This window comes from Hippichthys cyanospilos, chromosome 7, assembly GCF_059441005.1.
Source record: "Hippichthys cyanospilos isolate Australia breed blue-spotted pipefish chromosome 7, RoL_Hcya_1.0, whole genome shotgun sequence".
Taxonomy (NCBI): Eukaryota; Metazoa; Chordata; class Actinopteri; order Syngnathiformes; family Syngnathidae; genus Hippichthys; species Hippichthys cyanospilos.
Genome location: NC_142375.1, coordinates 23,266,046 through 23,280,751, shown reverse-complemented (window position 1 = coordinate 23,280,751; position 14,706 = coordinate 23,266,046). Strand labels below are relative to the sequence as shown.

General features: G+C 40.6%; 1 protein-coding gene and 1 long non-coding RNA gene across 11 annotated transcripts in view; one reads left to right on the top strand and one right to left on the bottom strand.

Moving 5' to 3' along the window:
- The window catches only part of LOC148421663 (uncharacterized), a 57,879-nt gene extending 45,516 nt beyond the window's left edge, over positions 1-12,363 (bottom strand). The window contains exons 1-3 of the long non-coding RNA XR_015866278.1: positions 12,334-12,363; positions 12,160-12,235; positions 9,529-9,609 (exon numbers count right to left, since the gene is read on the bottom strand). This is a non-coding gene — a long non-coding RNA (uncharacterized LOC148421663). The remainder of the gene's footprint in view (positions 1-9,528; positions 9,610-12,159; positions 12,236-12,333) is intronic.
- A 138-nt stretch (positions 12,364-12,501) lies between these two features.
- Positions 12,502-14,706, top strand: part of fat1a (FAT atypical cadherin 1a) — a 63,346-nt gene continuing 61,141 nt past the window's right edge. For all 10 annotated transcript variants that reach the window (XR_015866134.1, XR_015866136.1, XR_015866133.1 and 7 more), the window contains exon 1: positions 12,502-12,629. The gene's annotated coding sequence lies outside the window, so the exon portion shown is untranslated. The remainder of the gene's footprint in view (positions 12,630-14,706) is intronic.

Sequence of the window (14,706 nt, the reverse complement as noted above, 5' to 3'; positions counted from 1 at the left end):
CTGTATGGTCTTTTAGCAGTTAAATATATAGCAATATAAAGCAATTTTTCATTTTGACTTTTCTTTGAAATGTCTATGAATCTTTACCTTGTAAATACATTTGCGTTGCAAACACATTGAGTTTCCTTATATTTGAAATGTGCTGTATAAATAAAGTTGTATTAAAAATCAATTTCAACCAGTGCTTCTCAATCAACCCCCCCTCCCACACACACACACACACATTCAACAATAGGATATATGAAATTTAATATCATTTTTTTGGCAGGTTGTGTGCGAAAAAGTCTGGAAAAGACCGAGGTAAAACAAGTTGAATTTTTCAACTAACAGTCTGTTTGTGCGTTTTCCCCAAGGCTTCTGGCTACTTAATCAGCCATTTAGCAAACACAGCTAATGAGCCATCACTCACACACACACACACATATACTGGCCTGCTGCTGACTAAGCATACTCGTGCGACCAATCACACACCAAGGCACCGGCTAATATAACTAAATGGCAGGTTGTGCCAAGCCTTACACAGTGTGTGATTTTTCCCGGCGCGGTGAGATCAACGCGACTGGCTTTAACGCAGACCTTCTGAAGTGTAATTGCAATAAAATAAGGATTGCCATCTTATGTTTTTATTCAGTTTTAGACTAACCTGTTACTTTATTAAACGTTGTAAAAAAAAAAAAAAAAGTAGTTAACAGTGGTTGAAAGTCCATTTCTATTGTATTTTTTTCTTTATGTTAAAAGGATACAGTTTTAGAGAAACTTATAATTTTTTATAGATCATATTCTTATTTAGGGTTGGAGCAAACGTATACATTTTTTTTTTTATTATAGGAAATACCACAATTCCCCTCATATAAGACACACTTTTTCCCAAGAACGGAGGCCAAAAGTATGGGTGCGTCCTATAAACAAAAACTTTAAGAATTTGAAGGGTTTTTTTCAACACCATTTGTGGAATATTGATTTGTGAGCCACGTTAGCTGAGTTTTGACACATAGATGTGTATTTTTATATAAGCTGTGTTCTTAAAATAATTACCGTAACATAACGAGCTGGAGGGCAGATGCCAATTGGCTTTCGCAACTAACAGTAGCTTGCGTTAGCTGATGTCGTTACGGCATTATTTTCAATGAAAGAAGTGAGCAAACTGAACCAACGCCCGAGCGCATCCTTGTTCACACGCAGGAATATTACTAAAACCGAGAGGAAAAAGTTATAATGCCTCCAGCTGATTCGATTAACTCATTCAGTGCCATGGACGAGAATTCTCATCTTTTAAAATAGTAATGATAATAAATAATAAAATTCTGCTCAAATGTGTTTTTTATGGAGAAGAGCTGACACCCTCGACTCACGCGCACCCAATACAAGCCAACTGAGCATTGTAGTGTTAACTGTGACCATCGGCTAGCGGTGTTTCCACACTTACGACAGAGCTGTTACCGACAGCAATTCTAACTGAAGAATGGAAGTCAATCTTGTGTTATACATTTGGGGAGTTAGGGTAATCTTATACAGAGGCTGCCCAGTGAGTGGGGGGCGCAAAAGGTTTTTTCTTTCCCAGGGGTGGCTTTGCAAAATGTAATTGAGAAGCACTGGCTTCGGCGTCGATGGTCATGAGGGTCGCTATTGTAAATTTTGCCATCAAATAAATGCCGTTAGCAAGCATTTGGGAACGAGTGACTCACTTAACTTTAACATACACTTTAAAAAGGTCAACACTTATACAGGTGCAAAGTCAGAACTCAAGCGGCTCCCGCGACCTGTCGTATCGCTGGCGCGTTCAAACGTCTAACCCAAGTTGCGCTCCCGCTTTTGTTGAAAACATCGTTTTAACATCAAGCGGGCCCAGCTGCTTTTGAAAGTCCGACAAGTCGCTCCTTCCCCTTTAGTGTTTTTTGTGTGCATAACGTTTCAGAGGTGCCTCGCTGAAAGCGAAGCGTCAAAAGGCGGCAGGGTATTTGAAGTGCGGGTAAACCGGAGGTTGCGAAGGATTAAGGTGTTCAAACAAATGCCGCTGTCTGCGAGCCTTGATAGGAGCGCGCGTGGGAACGGGCCGTATTGTGCCGCCGCTATCGGGGTGACAAACCTGTGGCATTGATTCACAATAGGCTGAGTGCTTTACTACCAGCGTATCCAACCAAAATTTTTCTAACATGACTCGCCATAGTGCAGCCCTTCGGAAAATAAGGAAAAAAGCAACCTTGAACAACACTTACATAAGCTAAATCTGTCATTTTATGTGTACGTTTTGTAGAATGGGACCCACCAAAACGTCTCATTTGGTTAATACAAACATTTTAAGTACAAAGAACCAAGAAATTGAGAAACCAAAAAATCAGCCTTACATAGCAGTTTTACAGATCTACATGAAATTGCATGAATGTTATCCTAACTGTAGAAGGAAAAAGTCTACATCTTTGCCCAGAGCCCAGCCATCTATTGTGGTTTGGGCAAAATTACACTCGCTGTCATTTGTCATTGCTGTCATTTATCGTCTGGCCTTCAGTCTTCAAATCTTGACATCAACTCTTTTATTGAAACTAATTTACGGGATAGTTACTGTATATATGCATTATAGTCACATTTGGAAATCAACTGTGGTTTATAGTCAAGATCACAGCAAGAGAAACCAAGAAATTTTAGCATGACAGAAGAGAGTATCCAACCTGAAATGAGACCGAGACTAATTAAAACAAAAATCACACATAAAAATCTAAACAAATACGCTACGGTATTTCCGTCGGGCGACCGAGCCGTGCGATGTTCACCACGTGAACAGTAATTGAAGTTCCTCATCAAAAAAGCATGACTTCTAAGTAGGTACACCTGAGAAACGGACTACATGATTGACATTTGGCCTCGGAGACGGCTCGATCCCTTGTCGTCACGGCAACGCATCAAATATCCATGAATAAGCACAGCGGAGCGTTCCGCCGTAGCCAGATAAATGAATGTCAAATCCGTAACGAATATTTAATCTTAACACGCTTGCGGTATCTTTCAGATGAACATGGTGAAGGTTGAGCTATTTTTATACAATCTACATTTAGGCGGAATACCAATTTATCTCTCCACCCGAATACCGTAGGGATCGTACAATCAATACAAAACGGCTGCTGTCCCTTTGCCGTAACAAACGTGGAGACGGGAGTCAATCAATAAATCTGGTTATTTATTCTGTTTGTGTTTTGGTAAATGACCACTTATCGCCCTAAAGAGCTAAACACTGGTCACTATTTTCATTGTTTATGATGGTATTCAGCTGAATGCCGCACAAGAATGTTCGATCGCGTCTTTATTTTCTTCAAACTGAGTGTATATGTGTTGATTTGTACTTTGGCGATGAGCGCCTAGTCCCTTCAAGATCCTACAAAAATGATATCGTATGGTTATGTTTTTGTTGCAGACAAATTGTTCCCGGTACATCATTCATCCATCGTCAGTCGGCCATTTTTTTCATGGATATCACTCCAAAAAGTTAGTTTGGGGCGAAAACACAGTGAAGTTTGACTCCAATTTAAACTTTTGGCTGCAGGGAAATGAAATGCGTGACCTTAAAGGGGGTGTGTGTAATTTTTACGGTAAATGCGGCAATACACACTCCTCCTCCAGCTCTTTGTAGCTATAACAGCCATAGCAACCTCCGGAGGAGTGCCACCCCCCATGTAATATCATTTAATGATAAGTAGACCTATGATTATATTTAAAACATACAAGTTTTTGATATTTATAATCATTTCATTTATTCATTTTGAATGAAAAACAGTTTAAATTTTATACAGTGTCACTAAGGATATTGGAAATCTCAAAATGGACATTTTTATCAAAAATGTGTATTTTTGTCTAACTCAAAACTCATCTACACTACATATGCCTGCTTTAGTGAAATACATCTTATTTTTACTATATATATATATATATATATATATATATATATATATATATATAAAATTGATTTTGATATTTAACCCCTCTTTAGGAACATGCAGTATTTTTTTTCCATTTTGTTTTTGAGCCTTAAGTTTGGAAAACATTTGTTTTCTCATCTTCCCACACAAAAATCTATTTTATTTATTTATTAAACATTCTTGGCTAGTCCAATATCTGCATTCCCCAGTTTCCCACGTTAGCATCCTGGGTTTTCTAAACAAGCTCCAGGACTTCCACACAAGATCACAGACACAAGCCACGGCTTTCAACTGCAACAGCCGCCCCTCGCAATCGCATCGAGGAACTACAAAATGGGGACACGGCAACGCTGTGTTCGGTTCCCCAGATGCCGCCGAGATGTCTTTCCCCTGTCGGGATGTTGACATTTCTGTGTTAGCGCGTGTATATTTGTGCGCGTTTCTCAGTGTGTCTTCACGCCGAGCTTGAGAAAGAAACCAATCAAAAATTGATGAATGCCAATCTCGGCCCGCTGTCCCGCCACCGATTTTGCAGCTCTGAGCCCCCACGGAGGCAGCAAACAAACGGCCATGAACTATGTATCTTATAGACATAGTAGCTTATTACAATAACAGAATTGTGAGAGGATTACATCCCGAGGGTGGCTGATTTGTCGCCTGTGCACTTTCTTTTCCAGAGGATAAAAATAAGAAGACACGGACTTGGCGTCCGAACTTGCTTCCCCTCTTTTCATTTGATGAAGCTGAACTGATATTTGCTGATTAAAAAATATTTTTGGCTAGTGCAAACAAACTGTGTGGTGTAGTCAAATTTGACCATAGAACGCAAAATACATAAATGAAGATTTTGTTTCACAACCGATTCTTTTGAAATCAGCAGAAATCTTGTGTCCGTCTTAAAAATATCTTACTAGATAGCTAGCTAGCACACTAGATATAGACCTAGCTAAGTTAAGCTAGCTATAGCCATCTATCTATCTATCTATCTATCTATCTATCTATCTATCTATCTATCTATCTATCTATCTATCTTGCTAGCTTGCTGACTAGATACCCAACTAGCTAACTTAAGCTAGCTCTATCTATCTATCTATCTAGCTAGCTAGCTAGCTAGCTAGCTAGCTAGCAAGCTATCTATACACCCACACACATGGCACACATTGCAAAAATCTACATATAAGCGACACCAATTTTTTTAAAGTTATAGAACAGCTTTTCCACCTTGTAAGGTAAATGAGTGTGGCTAGAGGATAATGTCTTTAGCTAAATCCAGCTGGTATTTTCACGGTTTATGGGGCCTTACTAACCAAGAAGACAACATTGCATGGTGGCCACTTGGCTCACTTTGCGCTCATCATGCCAACCTCATACTTAGCGGCAGGCATTTTTCAAATCATTCCGATGGCTGACACGCGTCTTCGCCATGCAGACGGCTCCGCGGGAATTGCTGCCGATACAGTTCTTGCAAGGTTATCTTTTTGCGCTTTAGGCTTCTCCATTAACGTTTATAACAGAGCGTGTTTTTTTTTTTTTTTTGCAATGGAATAGCTCCCATTACACACATTTAATAGCATAGCAGCATGAACACGACGATTTGCCAGAGGAGGCGATTATGCAAAATACTACACTAAGCAACCGCATCCTCTTTTGTGTAGCCGTGACAAGGACGTACATACAACATGCAAGTCACGTACATATTGCGCACAAGATCAACTTGCGCTGCTTTAAGGTTCTTTCATTCCGTCCCGGGAGTGATTTGACGTCTCCCGGATCTGAGAATCGAGAAGGAGCTTGAGGCCCCTGCGGACGTACCCCTAAGCTGTCCAAATCTGAGCGGCCCCTATTAGATAAGCAAATGTACATACATAATACATTCCAGCAAGACGGCGGTGATTGGCTTGTTTTTCGTACAAAGCCTTCCGCTGAAGAGCGAGGCGGGAGTCTTGTAGCGCATCTGAAGTACTAAATGGTGTCTGCTATTAGCAATTTCGTCTTTCTGTGAGGGGGAAGAAATGGATGGGATGATGTTGAAAGCACTCCAAATACTCCATTTGAAATATCAATGCTTAAATTGTCGCTTCTGATTTTTTTTCAGTAGGATTATGAATTTTTGTCAAGCTACTTCCTTCCCCCTTGAAGATATAGGTGTCAAACTAAACTATATCCAGACCAATGCCTAGTTTGAAATGGTCCACAAGAGCAAATTATGTACCGTATTTTCCGTGCTATAAAGCGCACCCTCAATGAATGACATATTTTAAACCTTTTTCAATCACAATATAGTAATACTCAAAGTAATAACAATAAATCAAATAATAACTAAACTCTCAATAGGATAATAAGTCAATGTCAATATGAGCAACCTTGTTCAACTGTAAACACACAAAAGAAACAGGTAAAGCTTACTTTGTCGCTTCATTCCCCATATACGAATCTCAATACTGATCCATATATAGGGCGCACCTGATTATAAGGCGCACCGTCAGCTTTTTAAAAAATTAAGGCTTTTAGGTGCGCCCAATAGTGCGGAAAATACGGTACATGGACTTCATGTTTCTTGCTACATGACAAAAAATGGCAAACTGTCTTCACTTCAATCCCAAAAATTTATTTTTATGCCCCCCCCCCAATTTTTATATTTAGAAAATTCATGATGACATTAAAAATAAGGATGTACAAGAAAACAAAGTGATACACGGCAAACGGTGTTGGTTATTTAATTCGAATTTTATCTACTCTAACCAGGAAAACGTTGAAAGGCAATGTTCTCGGGGGATTCAAAAGCACTCCAATTTCCCAGTATCGCCGTCTTTAAGATGTGTTCGTATTTTTTTTTTTTTTTTTTCCAGACCATGAAAAAGCGACGGCATCTGTTTCTGGCTGATATTATAAAAAGGCAGAACTTTTAATCACGACGTGAAATGATCCCGCCTCCCCGGGTGGCAGATGAGTGATGTGTGTTGGCATGAAGTGGCGCACGGCATCACGTTACGACGACCGCCGTTTCTCCACAATGGTGAGCCTCTATTACAAGGCTTTGCTAATCCATCCATGAAAATCCATGTCCAAAATGTGCCTTTTGTGTATAATCCCGACACAATTTATGTGGGATTAGGGATGAGAGCAAGGTGGGGGGGGGGGCACACTGGGGAAATTTCGTACATCATAAATATCAATATCAGTCTGCTGCTCAATTTATAGAAAAAAAAATCCTTTACAAAATGCAAGAATTTACACATTCATCTAACGACAGCCACGAACTAGTTCGCTGCAGATGTAGAAGAAAACAAGACGATGAAAAAGAAACGCTACAAGAGTTATAAAAATGAACGTTCTGTTTTACTTATGTCTTTCTTTGCCGTACTATTATTTTCACACTTGGAATTTTCCATGACAATTTGTTCATTATAGCTAGTGGCTAGAGTGCAGTTCCGGCCAGACCTTATTTTTTTGCATAAATAAATAAATAAATAAATAAAATTATTCAGCCCTAGACCCTACAATGGTCAGTCATTTAATACGGTATTTTTAGCATACTCTTATCAAATATATTACCCCCCTCCCCCCACCCCCACCCCAGGAGAAGTTGGGAAGTGATAGGAAGGAGTTTAAAAAGAAAAAAAAAAGAGAAAAAGGCAAAAGTTAATCATAGGGGATTACTGTGACAGACTTCCCCTGTTCTCCTCACACTAAGCTAACAGGCTCCCCGCTGTTGGTTCTTAAGGGTGTCTTTAATTTTTGAATTTAGGCGCATCATTGATCTTCTCAATATAACTTTCAGACGGGAACGCAAACACTACAAGTGACCTTCAAAGTGGTGAAGATTGGAAACAATATTGAAGTAAATCCGCCGTGCTTCTGTCATCTTCCTCCTTGGGGGGGGGAACTTGAAAATGGTGTTTATTTGCCGCATTCTGGCACCAATTTCTGTGCCATCTGCGCAAGCTCCACTTGGTTGGTTTTTAACGACGGAGCAGTTTAGTTCCAGACTGGCTTTTTCTTATGTGGCACTTATGTTCTGGATCTTCTGTGAGCGCTATTTTGGGGAGGGCCTTTCACAAGGAGTGTGCTGGAGAACACGCCATCCGCCTCAGGTGTGACGCTTTGTCTTGGTGTCTTCATATTATGGCTTAACTACAGTAAATTTGGGACTATAAAACTCACCGGAGTATCATAAATCCTAACATCAGGAATTTACGCGGAAAGACGATATATGGTAGTATTTTTAATATATATTTTTTATTTTTACTTTCAAGTGCCTGTTGCGAAACAACATACTGTATTTGTATACTGTTTTCAAATATGTCATTCATTGAGGGTGCGCCTTACAATCCGGTGCGCCCTATAGTGAGAAAAATATGGTACATACATTCATATATACAATCATACACGCGGCAAAATTTTATACAAGATCTTATTTCATGTATACATCATTTGTATCTTTCAATACTATATTTTTATGATGATTTTTTAGCAAATTTGATGCAGTACTTTTCAGTTCTATTTCGTAATTGTTCCATAAATTGACACCTTGAAGAGATACACACATTTGCTTTACAGGCGGATTATCTTCTGGTGACTATTAAAAAAAAAATACTGCAGATAAGCCGCACTGAACTAAAAACCACGGGGCTCAAATCATTAGAAGAAAGTTGCGGCTTATATTCAGAAATTTACGGTACTTTTTCCTTCGAAAAAACATTTTTTCCCTCCGAAAACCTGATCTAATGGACATGGCGTTACCCCTGGTGTTTCTAGGGTTCCTGAGGTCTATGTGTCTTGACCTGGAGGATTTTCTTCATTAGGGTCGTAGGCCCGCTGGTACCTATCCCAGCTTTCTAGGGGCAGTGGGCAGGGGACACCCTGAACTGGAGTTTTCCATCTCCCAAGGTTAGGGCTCACCTAGCATGCAAAAAGCTACGTGCACTTGTCTATTTAAGACCATTTCTTTTCCGATCGCAATGCGCTACGCGAGTGAGGGGCAGGAGGGAGAAGGCAATTACGTGAAGTCTCCAAACACGTTGCTCTACAACGCCGTGTATCTATTTGTCACTTCTTTTGGTAATTAGGGGAGCTTCCGCCAGTGGAGAAAGGGGGTGGGGAGGCTTTGCTATTGTAATCTCCCGCTTTTTGCTGCAGGCAGCAGAAGACTTTACTTTCCGAGCACAGCTGTTAGTCTCCGGCTTACGCAGGAGGTTTTGAATTCTTTATTATTTTCCATAAATTACATGCATGTTGTTTTCTTGAAAGTGGCCTTAGTCCTGAAGTGTCACATGGATTTATCTAACAAAAATAAGCGCACTTGCTAGATAGCCTTGCGCTTTGTCTGCCGTCTGCTTGTTATGATCTGTGCTTTGGGCGAGGGGATCCGGCGGGGCGAGCGCCTCCACCGCCAGGCTCGTCAAAATATGATATCGTTCTCATCCAATCCCTCTTTTATTTAACGGTTAAATTCACGGCTGCGGCGAGAGCCTAGAGAGCTGTCTGGACCTGGCTGCGGGCGCGCGGCAAGTCATCTGTCTTTTCCTGATCTCTGGTTTCAAGTTACCAGGGCGGAGGTGTGGGGGGTGGACTTACAGCTAAAGACATTAGTCACCACGAAAAGCAGGGCATAACTCACTCAACGTGCCAGACAGAGCCAGCGACTTGGATCTCTCAATAAAGTCCCTTTTTCCGACGGCTCGGCTCCGATTGATTTCTCCTGTGAAAAAAAAAAAAAAGTATCAAAACAATGGATTTGGATTCTTCCTTTGGGGAATGAACTTCTGACAAAAAATGGCAGTGTGAGACAAACTATAAGGCCATTAACTCCTCGGTGTCAATTCCGACCCAATTTGGGCCACTGATCTAGAAACATCTTTAAAAAAAAGCATTAAAAGAATTAAAGGATGCCAAAAATCACTTCAGATTGTCAAAACTGGTAGAAGTTCAGAAGGGCAACACAGCCTCATTCCTAAATGCTCGCAAATGGAATTTCAAAACTTTCACAACCATCACAACTGACACCCAGAGATTAAAGGGGCTGTATCGTGGCATGGGCAGAAAACTCTTGTTATAAATACCGGTTCCCACTGGACCAATTTGATAGGAGGAACGGCTCTAAATGAGCACGGTCACACTGTTTTGCATTTTAACCACAGCAAAATAATTCATTCATTCACATTGCAATTGGCTTTAGCATCTTGTAACCCTCATGAGAATTAGAGGCCAAGATGGTGGATGGATGAATGTTCCGTGACCGGCCGGAATCCAAGTGTCATGAAGGGGGGGGGTTTGCATCTACACGTGAGAGGTGCGACTTCAGTAAACAAGACATTTCACTTCCTGGAGATATCGGTACATTAAAACTCATATGAACTTAGAAATGAATCATAAAAGTAAAAAAAAAGAATCTCTTGATTATGAATAGCGGAATCATGAGTTTGATCCAATAATTTTTTTAATGCTTCACAAAATCATCTTGCAGGCTATATTAAATCTCCCTGCGGGCTGGATTCGGGTCATACGTTTGACACCCAGTAATTTCTTGAATGCAAATTTAGCAAAAAGTTGTTTTGACTGTCAAACCACTTTACTCACAGTTCTTTTTTTTCTATTCACAGTTATACTCTCCCTACAAAACGTCATCAGACTTTTCTCAAGAAAAAGCCACCCAGGACGCAAGTGTTTCTGGTCACTGTCACAAGTTAATAAAGGACTTCCTGTGCTTTGCTGAGGGGGAGCAGGAGGGGGTTGGTTTAGTCCTCCAGTGCAAAAAGCCTGCAAGTCCGTCCATCATCCATCCATCCAAGAGGTCCAGAAGGCAGCAGGACGTGACCCCCCCAGTATTGAAGAGCGCAAACACGCGCGGGGATCAAAGCCGAGGAAGCGGCCGCGGGCATCACCTGACCTGAATTCAATTAAAGCTTTACAGGCGGATCAGAAAGGAAGGTGGGGGCGGGTCGCAAAGCTCAACGCCGTCTCCGACTAAACTGAGGTTGAGATGGAGGAAGATGAAACATTGAATTCCAGCACCCCCTCCTCTCTCCAGCTCAATAACTCTCCCACATTGCGCGCACACAAAGCCCGCAGGTCTTGTTGGTTGCCTCGGCCTGTGGGCAAATGTGATTTTAATGAGCCCCCGCCGAATGGACGCGAGGCCCACATTCTCACGCCAGACCGCCGGCTCCAGGAGGCCTGGGCATTTTTTGCCGGCCACTTCACAGCGTGGCGTCAAACTTAAGTCGTCTATGTGTGAGTTGAAAGAAGACGTTGGCAGAGGGAACACCATATTCGCGTTTGATTTGCCAAACGCGAGCGATTCGAGGGAGGTGTCAAGAAACTCACCCAACGCACTTTTTAATAACTTGTAGACGAAGAATCTAAGTTTAAGTGAGGACCGTTGCCAAAATGTTCAAGGAACATTGTGTTGAATGACGACAGCGCCAGACAAATTCGTCGGGCTAGCAACAGGAGCAGTTTCAGGGAGATGTTGAAAAATTTAAGGCCGCTTACTTTTTAATAGCTTGTATACAAATAGTTGGATCCGTGGAAAGTTTGGCCACCCGTCAACTGGGAAATTACTGTACGCAACCAAATCAATCTCCTGAGCGTTGTATATTGTCCAAAAAGCTTGCATGTAAAGTTTTGGCTGAATCATTTATGTAAGAGTTTAGCTCAATGGTGTCCAAGCTACTAGAGTCAGCAGGCTATGATGTGAATAACACGGTGTTGTTTTGGGAAAAAGAACTGTTAATTCAGGGCACTAAAAAAAAAAAAAAAAAAAAAAGAGACGAATGAGGTTCCTTTTTCTGGATTTACCTTCTTTTCATCAGGTGTGGTTTTTTTTCTTGGTGCAATGCAATATGAGCGACCAGCAATAGCTAGGTCAACACACTGAGCACCCATTGGTGTGGACTATGCCTTAATAGTCGACAGAATACCATAAAAATGTGAAAGAAAATGACCCAAAAATGGTCAAAGTACTGCAAGAGGGTTACATTTGTAAACAACTATTTTTTTTTTACATTTCTTCTAATTTGCAAGTCGTCCATTCATATACTTTTTTATTACAATATGTTATTTTTTTAATGATCTGTAATTGCTTGTATATCTTGCTACATGTGTTCTCCGTTCGCTGTAATATTGACAAAAAATTGTTAAAAAGCATTGTAACAAGAAAATATGTTGATAAAACAATTAATAAATAAACAAAGTGTGTATTTTTAACATATTTTGTGTCTCGGGATTTACGACTCGACTCATTCCTCACGTTTTTTGAGGTTCCTTCGCCATTTTCCAAAATTGTTCCATGTTAGCTCAGCTGTCGCTTGTCCGCTTCTACGTACCTGCCAGTGGGATAAGAAAGAACACAAAAGTCATTTTAGACCTCACGCCTTACATGACTAAAGTTATTTTTTTTTAAAATATAGAGGGAGAAACATACAGAAACGAAATCAAATTGAGTTCACTTGTTGCCAGTTTGGAAGTAGTTCCGGACCACGCGCAGGCGCGGAGTGATTTCGCAGCGCAGTCGTGTAAGTAGTGCGCGGCAGAGGCGTCGAGCAAGGGAAAGTAGTGAGGAGGTTGAGAGAGAGCTCCTGCTCGGAGTTGCCGTCAGTTGGATGATCGGCGAGCTCGGGCAAGCTCCGCGTACCATCATGCCGACATTTGGACTACCTAAAGTACCCAGCAAGCCTCCCAAACTTCGGGATTAATCCTTATTTCTTTGGGGGTGAAAAGGTACGTGACTTGGTTTTGTCCCGAACTAGTCAGTTCCGTTCGTTATCGTACGGAATAAAGTATGGAAAAGTTGCGCGGTAGTTCGGTTTTTATGATAAGGAAATCACGTCGCTGTTGAGTTTGGGTAAAGATCGAATTAAAAGTCGGTTGATTTGTTTTAAAGCAGGGAGCGTGACACTCGCGTTCGCGGTTTGAATAAAAGCTCGTCTTTCCATACGTTCGGAACAAATTCCTCGCTCGGCTTTTTTTTTTTTTTTTTTTGCATGAGGTTGATGTTGAGTTGATGGGGGATGGGAATTTCAAATACTTTTCTTCGAGCGCTTCACTTTGCACATTAAGTCAAAAATACTGATTTAAAAAATGTTAATCGTCAATCTGTGCGATTCGTGCACATATTACAAACCAGAATTTCGCTTGTTTAAAGTAATATATTTAAAGTTTGGATTTTTCCCCCTTATATCCCCTCACAATGGACGCCCACGAGTAGCAGATGGTTCTTTTGTACCTGCAGCCCGTGCGGTTTCACATTTAAGGTGAACACCGATTAACCGCACGAGAGAGCTAATTACACAAGTAAACAGTGTACGTTCTTTCCTCGGGATTTCTTAATTCAGTTGTAATGGTAATTGCTTTTGGCATTTTATGCGCCAGGGAACTACTTTTATGACCGTACAGGGCGCAGGGAGATAACGGAATTTCTTTATCATCGTGGCATAATTGATGGAGAGGAATAAGTCTGCGGAATGGAATACATTTGCATAATGGCATGTGTACGCAACGGTGGTTTATGGGCAATTTGTGGCGTGCGCACATTAAGCTAGTGTGTGCATAAATGAGTCACTAGACTGTTCCCACACACACTAGGAACGTATGTGATGCGATAGCTTATCACAGCACATGTCACAGCGTTTATGAAGTGCACATTGCTGAGGAAATGGGATTTGCACACGGCAATGGGGACTTGATGCAAAACGCTGTGAAAATTCCTCATCTGGATGTTATGGATGCTTATGTTGTGTTTTAGTTATTATACATGCACGGAAGAATTGGGACACTTTTTTAATATCGTCAATAATCTATGCTGTATGTTCACAATTTGAAGAAATATGTAGTAGTTTTCTTTGGTCTGAGTCGGTTGATAGGTATAAAAACTGCGCAAGTCTCATTTTGGATCATGTTGTGTTCATTTGGAAAAAATAAGTGAAATTAAAAAGATAACGGTCAATAGGCCTGCAGCGATTGATCGGCAGTAATTTCCTTAATTTGGGAAGATCAGAGATCGGCTAAAATAAAACCAATCTCAGCTCCCTTTGCACAGGTTTGAAAAAGTCAGCCACTGCCCTCTTCTGTTGTAAGAGGACTGATGGGCTTTTTTCATTTAGATTTTTGCGAGAACTACTTCATGTGCAGTACTCCAAAAATTACTTTTTGAATTTTAATATAAAACAAAACTGGAATATTAAATGTATATCTGTTATTAAGCAGAAAATTGTAATATGTAAAATATGTGCACACCTAAAAGGGGGAATGAAAGCAAATATGTTATTTACAAGATGTTTTATGCACCCCCACAAGTCTTAATGCAACATTCTGATTAATATTGTGTTTTTGGAACATGAATTAAGCAACAAAATTAGTACCCAGCTCAAAAGGTGGCCATTTTCTCACTTGCTGTTCGACTAAAAATGACATCACAGTTGTACTGACCAATCATTCCTTAGCTTGCAAACATGACCAAAATCAGAAAACCAGAAGGTCCTGATTGGTCATTATCTGAGCCCATGAGCAACTGCGAGGTCATTATCAAACATCAGCAAGTGGCTTAATGGATGTCCCCTGAGATGGATGAAAACGGGTACATTTTGTTGTTAAATTCATATTTTTTCCTTCAATTCTGATCACAATGCTGTGTTTAGATTGCTGGGCCGCAGAGACAATACTATCATTATGAATTTTTTTTTCAACTTGACTTCCCCTTTAAAGATACAAGTCGCAATGAAAATGACTGTCAAACTGTATTTACAAACCCCTTAAGTGTGAAATCTAGGCCTATTTAGTTGAACGCAACGCTATTATT